The sequence below is a fragment of the Calliphora vicina genome, chromosome 5, assembly GCF_958450345.1.
Source record: "Calliphora vicina chromosome 5, idCalVici1.1, whole genome shotgun sequence".
Classification (NCBI taxonomy): domain Eukaryota; kingdom Metazoa; phylum Arthropoda; class Insecta; order Diptera; family Calliphoridae; genus Calliphora; species Calliphora vicina.
In genome coordinates this window covers 83,211,580-83,224,187 of record NC_088784.1, presented here as the reverse complement: position 1 = coordinate 83,224,187, position 12,608 = coordinate 83,211,580, and positions in this window count along the sequence as shown.

Below are 12,608 nucleotides of genomic sequence, written 5' to 3'. Positions count from 1 at the left end.
AAGTTTGGACCATAACTACTGGAACCACAATACATCAAAATTGTGTAGTGGTTTTAAAAGCCTCTAATTTTTTTCGATTTTGTTGCCTGTGTTATATAAAATATACAATTTATGAAAGCTTAATTCTTTGCCTTTAGGTACTAAAGTACTAGGATCTAACCTAAACAGTTTTTTTCAAAATAACTCAAAATTTTGAGGGTGTTTCAAAATCGTTTAAAACGGTTTTAGTATGTCCTAACTTAGCCCTAACAACCCCCATTAGGCCGATTTTCAAGTTCTGATAAAAAGTGTTATTTTGTAGCAGAGTGTTATTATTTAATGTTGTTTAGAAATTTAGAAAAAAATTTAAATGTAATTACCTTTTATGTAATTAGAATTACTTTTTTATCAATTACTTGCAATTACTTTACCAATTACCAATTATATGTAATTGGTAATTGCCATTTACCAATTACTAATTACAATAATTGGTAATTGATAAAAGCCAATTATCAATTACTTGTAATTGTAATTGGTATTTGTTGGTTGCCAATTACAAAATGTAATTGGATTTGTAATTGGCAAATTTCAATTACTAACTGCTAGTAATTGGTAATTTGTATTTTTCAATTACCAATTACATGTAATGTAATTGGTAATTGGCAACGCCCAAGTCTGGCAAACACCCATTCCAGCCAAAAAAAGTTCGAAGAACAATAATTGGTGGCACTACTCCATGAAGATTGTTATCAAACTCAACAAGACCTTGCAAAATCATTGGGATCTACTCAAGCAGCAATTTCCATACCTTTGCGAGCAGCGCGATTCATACAAATATAGAGAAATTGGGTGTCATACGAATTGAAGCTGAGGGACTGGGAAAGACGATTTTGTTTGTCAGAAATGCAGCTTGAACGCTATAAAAAAAACAATTTGCACCGAATCATTTCTTGCAATGAAAAATGGATCCATTAAGATAACCCGAAGTATAAGAGATTGTATTTGAAGCCCGGCCAACCAGCCGAATCGACAACAAAGCCAAATATCCTATGCGCTAAGATAGTGCTCTGTATTAGGTGTGACTAAAAAGATCTATTATGAGCTGCTGACATCTGGCCAGACCAACACAGGGAACCTATACCGAACACAATTGATTCGTTTGAGCGAGCATTGACCGAAAAACGCCCAGAATATGCGGCCAGACATGAAACCGTAATATTTAATCATGTCAACAGAAAATCATTTTTGTACGGAATCATTACTTACGATAAAAAATTGATCCATTAAGATAATCCGAAAGGTATGAGATCGTATATGAATGTGTTCCATCATGAACCAGCCAAAAATTTTTGAAGCCCATGAATTGGAGGCATTACTTAATGTAGATTGTTGTAGAGCTCAACAAGAGCCTGCAAAATCATTGGCAGCTACGCAAGTAGCAGGTTTCCAAAAACAGTTAAATTGGGTACCATACGTATTGAAGCCGATAGTCCTTGAAATACGATTTTGCATATGCGAAATGAACTCTATAAAAGAAAATTATTTTTGCACCGATTAAAAATGGATCCAGTAAGATATAGTATGTGAAGAAATCTGACCAGACCATCACAGGAAACACGTACCGAACGCTACTGAATCGTTTGAAGCGGGAATTGACCAAAAATGTCCAGAATATGCGACAAAACATGAAACTGTAGTATTCCACCATGACAACAGAATATAATTTTTGTACGGAATCACTACTTTCGATGATCTGAAGCGTAAGAGATCGTATATGAAGCCCGGTTAGCCAGCCGACTCGACACCATAGTAAAATATTCGTGGCGCCAAGCAGCTGAAATCTGGCCAGACCAACACAGGGAACCTATGCCGCACTCAACTGATTCGTATGAAGCGAGCATTTGGCGAAAAACGCCCAGAATATGCGGCCAGACAAGAAACCGTATTATTCCATCATGACAAATTTAGAATGAAGTGAGTGGGAAGTTTTGCCCCACACCGTTTATAGTCAAGACCGTGCCCCGTCCGATTGCTATTTGTTTCGGTCGATGCAGAATGTTTTCTCTGGTACACACACTTTGGAACACAGTATCCGATATTGCTTTGATTCGTTCTTGGCCTCAAAAGATGAGCAGTTATTTTAGTTCGGAATCCATATGTTGACAGAAAGATAGGAAAATGTCATATTGTCAATGCCAATACTATGAATAAAAAAACAGGTCGAATTTACAAAAATTAAAAAACTGGTTGACCGATTTTTGGTTTAAATTTTGGATACTCTATATACGTCTTTTAAAATATCCTTGCTTGAAGGATATTGTTGACATTTATTCTTTGGAACTAAATTTTTTTTCAATATCCAGTGTTCAAAAGAAAAGAATTTTGACTAAAATAGGTTAAAACTAGTGGTACATAAGCATTACTATGAGATCAATATTGTGAAAAATTTAATAAGATGTGATAAAGTTATGCATATATAATTGAAGTTAAGCGATTTTACACCACCAAAAAAGGATGTTTATTTGTTTGTTATTCTGTTACTTATTGGAGCCCAAACCACTAGACCGATCTCCTTAACATTTTTACTGTATGTTTCCCTATATCTGGAAGGAACAATAAGCTAATTTTTATATTGAAATTTCAAGTGGGCGTGGCACTTCCCATACAATGGATATTGTTATATTCGAATATTTGGAGAAGTATAATCGTAAAAGTATCTAAACTTCGTATGAATCAAATTCTTATCACTATACGGAGTTTGTCTGAAAATGTGTGGAATTGGGCGTACGACCTATCATACAAAGTAAATAGTTATTTTCGAATATCTGGACTACTATAATCGTGAATGTCTTCAAACTTTAGATGAATCAATTTCATATCACGGCATAAAATTTTGCCACAAATTTTAAGGATCGGAACAGGGGGTGAGTCACCTCCCATACAAAGTAAATACATAGGTATTTCTAAATATCATGAGAACTATAATTGGGGTATTCTTCCATCTTTGTCCGAATAGCTCTCGTATCATTTTACATAATTTGCCTGCAAATGGTCTGAATTGAATTAGTAGGCGAGGCAAACCACATACAAAGTAAATAGTTAATTTCGAATATCTGTGGAACTGTAATTGTGATAGTCTTCATACTTTATACGATTCAGTTTCTTATCACTGCATGAGGCTTAACCAAAAATTGGAGGAGTCGGAAAAGGTGGTGAGTCGCCTTCTATTCAATGAAAATAATTGTTTCTAAATATCTTGAGAACTATTATTGCAAGATTCTTCAAACTATGTCCGAATAGCTCTCTTATCAATTTAGGTATTTTAAAATCGACGCCGACTTTAAACCTCGATAAAAGACAACCAAAAGCGAATATAAAGTTTTTGAGAAATTTTAAGGTTTCCATGACCATAGAGAACCTGTGTACCAAATTTGGTATGGTTAAAGTCCGATACTTTGTCGAACATTTTGTTTCCTCCCATATATAAACAACTCATTAAAACTTAAATTGCTTTTATTTTGAAAACTCGAGAGATTAGAAAAAAATACTTATTCTTAGAAAATCAAAACTTTTTTTGAAGTCTTAATTTAATTGAATTAACTGCTACAAACTCCCAAAATAAATGGCCACACGGCTACTTAAATAAATATATAAATAAATACAAATAATAAGACAAAATCATCCTCTTTTCATAATAAAACTTTCTATTTAATTTTCCTTCATTACTTTGCTTATTCATCCATTTATGCAATCAAAAACAGACAACAAAATGTTGTCTTTGTTTGTCTTCTAACGTCGCTACAGGAATTCACCCAAAAACCCACAGCAATCGTCAGCCCTGAATGTTGGAGAAAACCACATTATGGTGTAAAATAGTTAAGACGATATCTAAAAATGCAGTTTCCGTCCAAAAAGCAGGAATTTCCTTGACATTTTCATTAAGTATCATAAAAAGGACATCATCGTCATCAAAACCAAAACAATCATCAACTACAGTTTCAACTCAAATAGCAGCAACAGCAAAACAACACAAAACAAACTTTTGAGCTTGAAAGCCAGCAATTGAAACACAGATATACAAACCCGCACACACAGCAGTGCTGTCCCATTACAGGATGTTGTTTTTCTATTTACTTTTTTTTCGAGTATTAAAAAGGGGTGGCGTTGTTATATTTTGTCTACATAATGTATAAATGTATAACAAAATGTAACATTCTTTGAATGTGGTTTTGCCAGCTAGTTCTATGAATATTTTTGTATTATTTTTCAAAGGACTAAATGCAGCTTGTGCGAAAACCCGCCCTTGGCATCTTTATTTCTAAATGTATTATAAACTCCTTAAATACAATTGTATTTAAGTCCTTTTTTAGTAGTTTAGATTTATTCCTCAATGTTTGTCTATGCAAGTCCTTTTATTACTCAACCATAAGAGTGTGTATGTTTATTTTTCGGGGGTTAATTTTGCAATCTTGATTTTATATTTTGGTATTATGTCCTTGTTGCTACTAGTGTTTGTTTATTTGTTTTACCCCTTGGCTAAATGTGAGTGAGTGCGTGTGTGCCCTCATGTGTCTAATGTTGTGGGAAATTGCATTAATTATTCTATTAGCAGCGTAATACGTTCTTAATTGTATGATAAACTTTATTGCTTTTTGTGTATTATTTGCTTTAAGTATTTTATATCATTGTGAAATGATTCGTAATTTATGAATGACTTTTATTGTTGGCATTCTGATGTTAAATGAGTGAAATGATAATTGTAAGAAGATTTGGGGAAAAGGACACAAAATTATGTTTCTTAATTCTGTATTAAGAAAATTGTGAGAATTTTATTAAGTAAACATATTAGTAAATTCCTCTACACCACCAACATTCAATGATTTTAAGATTTCAATCACTAATCTGAAGAAAACTAAGACAGTTACTGTAGCGCTCGAACTTTTGAAGTCAGATATTATTGCAATCTCGACCATTTTCATCCAAACTATGTATGTAAAAGTTATGCGTGTTTCATTATTATAATGCAGACAAGTAGTAGAAGTGGTTTAGGCTCCTATAAGGCACATTAATTTTAATTTATATAGATACTAGGGTATTCATTCGACTAATGATCGTTCGATTAATCGAATAATTTCTTACGAATAATTATTCGAACAATTTAAAAATGGCCATTTTCGAATAATGAATAATTCGAACAATTTTATATAGAATAATCGAATAAAACGAATAACTGTTCATATATATTTAAATATATTAAATTGCTTAAAATTTTTCATAATTTCAAATTCAAATAAGTAATAATAACTCACAAAAATTGCATTGTTTCTGAAATTCGAGAAATAACTAAAGACAAAGGGACTTTCGATCACTGTAGATACAATTCTAAAAACAAATCTTTAAAAATTTTTAACTTAGGACTTGAACCAATGAAAATGAAAGGTACGGAATAAAATATTTGTTATTTAGCAGTCCAATATAAGAAGAATTGCAATTAATAATCAAAATATTAACTTCGATTAAAGTGGAGTTGAATGTGATGGAGAATTTGATTTTGAAACGGCCGTCGAAAGTGATATTGAGGATGACATTTATAATGATTACATTGAAATAGATGAAGGCCATGATCTTAAAATATATGTATATAAGTGATGTTATTAACCGCGTACGTAAGTGTTGCAAAATATTTAATAAATCGTAATGATAACGTTTTGTTGCAAGAAAATCATGGAGTTCGTCTTATACATGATTTTGAATATCGTTGAACATCTTTGTCGAACATGGTAATAAACTTTTGCGTATTTGTAAATGCGTCAATCATGCACTGCCTGACTTCAAATTAACCACGTTCACTGACAATGATATCAAACTTTGGACAGATTCCCTTTATTCTGTAATTCCCCAAGACCACTTTATTAAGCAAAGATTCGGCAACGTTGATAGAGCTTGATGTTTAATACAATCTACTAAAGAATTAGTTACTCAATTTAAAACCCGAATTAATTTACGACATAAAAAAGTTCTTAATACGTTTATATTGTATTTGAATTCAGGACCATATCCAACTAGCTCAAAAAGCATAGCTCCAAAACGGAAACTAAAGGGTTTGCTAGTCAATTATTTTGTAGATTGTTCGGGAGTTAATCTGATCAGAATATTTGTGTTGAAAATTATAAAACAGACATCAAAACTTCATTATTTACTTTTTTTTAAAAAAAAAAAAAATATTCGAATAATTCGATTAATTTTAAACATGTGATCGAATTATTCGAACAAGTTAAGATCTTTTATTCGAATTATTCGTTTTATTCGAACAAGGAAAAAATCGCACAATTCGAATACCCTAATAAATACACAGTGCGGCAATAAGTCGCAAAAACAAGTTTTTAGTTGGGAGTTTTTTGTCATTGTGTTAGGAGTTGAAATGTGTTCACGGTAAGGCCCCTTGCTTCAAATGCCCTTCATAATTTCAGTTTGAATGATGCCTTCACACGAATGGCACACTACTGTAGGAAAGATTGAATAGTAGGAGATTCCGTTAAACACGTGTCAAAGTTTTTGTAATCAAGCAAATCAAACGAAACAACTACAGCTGAATGTCAGTACAATGTGTAAAATTTGAATCTTAATGTAAATTGCTAAATAGTAAATTACCAGAACAGGATATGTAAGGACTATTTTTTTTATTTTTTAAAACATAATGGATATGATTGAGTGAATTCTTTTTTTCATGCTAATTCCTGTTCTCTAAGCTATGGAAGGTAGTAACTAATAGTATTGTGTAACAAATAAATAAAATTCAGCTGCACGTAGCTGCATATTTAATAATTGTACAACTTTAAATTGCTGGATTCGATGTTTTGAATTTTTACTACATTTATACAGAAGAAGAAAAATCATCCTATATACAAGCAGCTTCTAAAAAAGATTGAGTTGATTATTGACAAGCGAAAGCCGACGGAAACACCGTTCAGGATCACTTTCTATGTCGATTAAACGATCTTCGTATGTCCGTCCGTCCGTCTGTCTAAATAGCTGGCCATGTAAACCTTGTGCGCAAAAATATATGCAAATTTTTAAGATATTTCGACCAAATTTTATACATACATTTGATTCAGCGTAATGACGAAACAAATGTCCTCCCGAAATTGGACATTATCTTTCATAACTGTTTAATTTATATAGGTACATTAATTTCGCTCCTAATAAGTTTTTCAAAAATCATTCACGAAAATAATTTTTTTTAGTTTTTGTAAAAATTTTGCAATTAAAACATAACTTTTGCCATTTAATTTGAAAGAATAGAAATGTGTACGTAATTATCGTTCTAATAAGTTATAAAAGACAAAAATTGGTTAAAAAATGTTAAAGTTATTAAAAATTCCCCAGGCCATTAACGTGTCTCAGACCACTAGAACAAGAAATGTAGAAACAAGACATATATTAAAATTATACTTTAAAATAAATGTTTTTAAATATTTTTAGGTAAACAAAATTTCCAAAACAATTTTTTTTTGACAGACAGACTGACATCGACTCCGCTATCTATAAGGATCTAGAATATATACACTTTATGGGGTCGGAAATGAAAAATGTTGAAATTACAAACGGAATGACAAACTTACAGTATTGGCCATAACTAAAGCACCCCCTCAATGGATTTTTTCAAATCATAATTTTTTTGATAAAAACTGTTTTTTTGGGATGTATTTTGTATATATTTTATTAACTAATATTGTTAATGTTCATTTAATATTCATTTAGTAAAAGATAATTTTATTAAAAATTAATTTAAAATGATAAATCATATAAAAACTTAAAACGCATTGGACAAAACAAAAGCACCCTCTTATAAGATGTTTAAAAATTTGACTCGGTACTGCATATTTGCAATGTGAGTTATCGGGAATCACAATGAATGGACTTAAAAATTCCAAATGATAAAAATATAGGAAGACGTAGTGTGCAAAATTTAAGTTTTATACAGTTTATTGTGAAAAAAAACAATGACAAGGAACAAGTACTCCAGTAAATTTAAAATTAAAGTTATTGAAGACTGGAAGACGGGCTTATCACTACATGAATTTAGTAAAAAATATTCAATTAACAGATCAGTTATTTCCAGGCTCGTTTCAAAATTTTTTAAGACTGGTCGGTGCATTCTGGAGGTCGTTCGCGAAAAAAAACACGATATTATGATTCCTTGATCAAAAGAGCAATACAAAAAGATCCTACAGCATCAGCTATTCAAGTACGAACAAGTTTAAGATTATGCGTTAGCGAAAGAACAATCCCTAGAAGAGTAGTAGAAGCCCGATTATTCAGCTGACGACCAGCAAAAAAAAAACATTTCTATCAGCTAAGAACAAGAAAGCTAGACTGAAATTTGCCAAAGCCTACATCGACTGGAGTGTCCAAAAATTAAAGACAGTTCTGTTCCCTGCCGAATCCAAATACAACTTCAAAAGTTCCGCTGGAATAAGGCGTGTACGCAGACCAAAAGGAGGAAGACTGAATCCTAAGTATTGCAAAGGAACAATTAAACATGGAGGAGGCAATGTAATGGTCTGGGGTTGCTTTTCTGGTCAAGGATTTGGGCCAAATCATAAAATTTATGGGATTATGGATCGGTTCATGTACTGTGATGTATTGAAAGCTGTAACGTTGCCTTATGCCAGTGAAGAGATGCCAATTATAGGGAGCTACCAACAGGATAACGATTCTAAGCACCCCTCCAAAGTTTGTAAGACTTGGCTACACAGCAATAACATTCAAGTTCTTCATTGGCCTGGTCAATCTCCCGATTTCAATCCCGTTGAGAACTTGTGGCACATTGTTAATATGAAAATAAATCGTGAAAATTTTTGAAATAAGGATCGGAAATTTTATGCCGTTAAAATTGCCTGGGAAGGAATATCGAAAAACGCCATAAAAACATATTATCTTCTATGCCAAGAGATGTTCTTGTGCCATCCAAAACAAAGGATTTGCAACAAAAAATTAACTAAATTTTTTTTTATAGTATATCCTTGAAGGGGTGCTTTAGTTTTGTCCGTTTCATTTTCTACCTTAAAATATTTTTTGATTTTAAGTTACCTCTTATAGAAAGGTTAACTTTGAAAGTATTTGTTTATCAATACTAAACGTATTAACAAATGAAAATAATACATAATATATATTTAAAACTTTGATTTTATACAAAAAAATACCATATGAAAAAAATTCATTGGCCAATACTGTATATATACCCTTCTCACGAAGGTGAAGGGTATAGTTAACATATTTTGAGAAATATTAAAATAAAAGCTCATTTTTACTTAAAATATATCCATATTTACTTGTATATGAGTTTTAGTCTCCATTAACCTATTCGCAGGTATGAACAAAAAAAATTTTATTTTTTAACAGCAGTTTCAAATTTCAAAAATTTTGTTAAACAAATTTCAGAATTTTTTAATCATCACATTGGGATTTATAGAGAATACAATAGGGCATACAAATATGAAAAAAGTATGACAATGCCTACTATAGTTTTTCCGTGCCTGCGATTTATATTTTGCATTTTTCGAGAAATACAAAATTTCCTTACTGCTATGAATTTTAAATAAAACTTAAGGCCCAACTATAATATGCATAAACTAGCTTAAGTCAGCTTAAGCAACTGTGCGAATACATATAAAATGTATGTGACAAACTATAATGTACTTAAGAGAGTTTCGTCAAGTTTCGTCAAGTTTCGTCAAATTTTATTTGCTTAAGCAAAGTGCGAAGCTGGTCGCACATTCCGTACGGAATCAGCTGTTTATTTATTTTATACAAAGAAAATAAAGAAATAAATGAAAAGGATGATGAAAATTTATATATTTTGATAAAATAATAAGAAATACGTATTTTTTTAATTGCAAGTTGCACATATATGTTCAAATGGGGCTAAATAGTTTTGAATGCACGTAAGTACATTATAGCCACCTAAAAGTTTCTTTGAATTTCCTTAAGCATTTGACAGACTTTTCGTTCGGTTTTGACATTACCTTAAGCTAGCTTATGCATATTATAGTTGGGCCTTTATACAGAATAGTGGAAAAATTTCAATAAAAGTTTTTTTTAACCTTCTAATCTCGATAACATTTGGTATATATATTTTTCATGCCAACACAAAATTTAAAGATCTCCAAAATTTCGAAATTCGCTTTAGTTTGTTTTTTATATAGGTTTGAAATTCATATTTTTTAATAGATATAAGTAAAATTGTAAATAATTTTTGAATAGCTCAATTTCGAAATTCGGGAGAACTTTGAATTATGTGTGACCATAGATTTTTATTTTACATGTCTTTCTGCGTATTTAGATGGAAAATAATATAATTTGGTAACAATTTTATAAAGTTGAAAAATATTTTTCTATCTGTTTAATGGATTTCGTTTTCAAAAATTTTACGAAAATTCTCTTAATAAGTTGAATTTTGTACTTAATGTACATTGCGTGAATGGAAAAAAAAACAAATATTCAATCATATAAGCATTTATAAAAATCCTAGTTAATTAACTGAAATTGTGTTTTATTAAGTTTGACGTACTTTTGAAATAAATAAGCTAAGGCGTGTAACAGACTACGTGAAAGTTTTTTTTCATATTTTGAAACGGGATTTCCAAACAATATTTAATTGCTACCGCCTACGTATGTTTAAAATCCCTAGCAATTGTGAAGGTTAAGTACGGTTCAATTCAACTTATTATTGATAAAGTATTTCTAAAGAAGATATTTTGAAAGTTTAAACAAATAAACCTTTAAAAACGAAACAATTTCATTATAAATAATACAAAACTGCTTACTATACCACAATTTGTAAAAAGTACTTATTATTTTTTTTATGAATGTATGTAAATTTTCTTTTATGACAATTTAGATAAGCTTCAAAAGTCCTTTATTGATAAGCTAACAAATAAAAAACAGGAAAACGAATGCAATAAAAAACGAAGCAGCTAAAAGAAATGAAAACAAATCACTGTCTACACAAATGTTCACTAATTTATGATTATTATTCATATACTTTTTCATTTACAGAGATTTGCAAAAATATTATTTATGGCCTACTTTTAGGCATATGTACAAACATACAGACACAAACAAAATACCACCAGCAGTAAATACAAATGTTAAAGAAAAACCTCCTGTAGTCTCCCACCCCTCTCTCAAAATCTTATTTAAGTCTTTTGGTGTAAGGTTGACGATAAAACAAAATACATACATTAAACTTTTTTTTAAACATTTGCTAAATGGTGGTATTGTTTTTTTGCTTCTTATTATTTTTATTGTTTTCTTAAAGTTCACTCATACAAAACAAATTTGTATTGTTGTTTAAGAGCGTTACTGTTTTATTTCCGAAATTATTATTTGCATATGTGTATGTATCAATTTCAATGGAGGCGGAAAAAAGCGTGCCAAAAAGTAAAGTCTTTCTTAACCATTCTAGATCTCCCTTTTTCACCATTCAAGTTGTGTGTGTAACACCCTCATACTCGCACCCGTTTACCGTTATTGTTTAGTGATAAGAAATTGTATCATGGTGGCATTTCCTGTGGCTTTTACGCTTAATGTTTTTCCATTGTGTGTGTAAGTGAATTGTGTGCTTCTGTTTTCCGTTCGTCCTATTCGGTAACAATTGTCTTGAAAGTAGCTACACAAGCAGGGTGAAACTTAGTTTAAGGTTTTAAGGCCTATATTTTCAATACCCTCAAAAAAGAATTTTTAAGATAATTTAAATAATTCTTATAAAGCTGGTGGTCTGATATCAGAGCTTTAGCTGGTAAACAGTTTTAAAGATAATGTTGGAAACATTTAACATTTTAAGTTGATATTGTTACGAATTTGCATTAAAGATGAATTCAACGGTCTGTGACGACTGCTTGCAACATTCGTCATGTTTATAAACATGTCCATCAGTTAGAGCTTCTACTCATCAACAATGTTGATAAGTACGCAGTTATTAGCATTGTTTATAAGTATGGCAACACTAAATGTTTAAGCTGCTAACAGTAACATTGAAAGCTCTAGAATTCGAATAAACTAGTTTTGTCCGTTAAAATCATTGTAGAAATAGAGCTTTCAAGAAGCATCTAGATGGTAATGCAGTGTATATAAATTGGCCGTGAGAACACCTACGATTCATTTATTTGTAACACAGTGCAAGAGGGCAAAAAACACACGACCATGATAGTGTACCTATACCCTATACTCAGTTTGTGACCATTTTTTTATGGGCCCCTAAGATTCTGAAAATCAGTGGGCCTAGAAAAAAATGGTGTCATCAGTTTTTGACCAACAGCTAATTCAGACTTACTGATAGCGCTTAACGTTATATGGCAATAATATAGCAAAGAGTCCACCAAACTAATTTTTTTAAAATTTTTTCCCAAAAAATTGCTTTTTCGTGCATTTTTTTTTTTTTAAATATAGGAAGAAAAAATTTGTTTTTTACTTTTTTTAGAATAACTTCCAGGGACTCTTAATTTTTCACTAACAATATTTAGCAAAGTTGTAGCTACGGTAAAGCTGAATAACTCTTGTGAACATATCATATGCATTCTGAACGTGTCTAGTCACTCTAAATAGGACATAAAGATCACTTTGTA